Consider the following 1,081-nt stretch of genomic DNA (forward strand, 5'->3'; position numbering starts at 1 on the left):
GATTCTTCATCACTCATACATTTATTAAATTGTTACCTAAATTACAGGAAAAAATAAACAGTGTGATTTGGAACCTCCATAAGAAGTGGTTGTTGATGTTGAGGAACACTACCACTCATATCAAGGTTATTGCATTTGACTGAGGTCCAGCCCTTCACATGGCATTTCAATTTCATCTTCAGCAATATCTAGAAACAAGTCATTACAAAGTACAAAGTAAGACCACCTGCAGCAAGCAACACATTGTAAAATCATGTTAAAACTTTGTCAAGTGGCCAGCGGCAACGATGCTAATGAGTTTCCTAAGCAAGTATGCCTATAGCTTGATCTGTATTTTACCTCCTTTGGTTTCTGTTTTCCAAGCTTGGTTCTCAAGTCTTTCAGTCAATTTTGTCAGTTCTCTGATACTCTTACAATAAGTTTGCTTATGGTTTATGTCAGGTTATTGCAGCTAAATGCATCTTGAGAGATAGAATAAGCTGAATCTATGAGCTTCCCAACATTAGACCTTTTGACCTATTAAAACCTGCCATTTCATAAGGTTCAACCTAACAATTGGGTGAGAAGTGCAGTGCTTGAATTGCAAAGTTGACTGAGCCATGGAGTGGGCTGAGAGATATGATGATGCCCCACACGATCACCACTAATCTAAAAAAAATGCTCTCACCCTTCATCCTGAGTGGCTCTTTTCTTTCAAAAAGGCCCTGGAAGGAAATCAGTATTTCTCAATGGCAGGCACTTTGCATATTCTCTCATTTGACTTACCATCACCCTTCATGAGGAAGATGTTATTACCTCGATTTTAAAGATTCTAGAATTAAAGAGGAGAAAGGTTATGTAACTTGCTCTTAAAAGCATCTGAGCAAAAATCTACCCTGATCACTAGACTCATCTCTATGACTTCAACCAAAGTCTAAACATTTTCTACCTACCAAGATGCTTGCTTGGATTATCCCGGTAGGGATGATTTCTGGCCACCCTGTACCTTTAGGAAACACACTCTAATTTGTTGTTGTTGTTGTTATGTACCGTCAAGTCAGACCCGACTCATAGTGACCCCTCCTTGGGTTTCCAAGGCAGT

Source organism: Orycteropus afer, unplaced genomic scaffold, assembly GCF_000298275.1.
Source record: "Orycteropus afer afer isolate SDZICR_OR568_19922 unplaced genomic scaffold, OryAfe1.0 scaffold00392, whole genome shotgun sequence".
Taxonomy (NCBI): Eukaryota; Metazoa; Chordata; class Mammalia; order Tubulidentata; family Orycteropodidae; genus Orycteropus; species Orycteropus afer.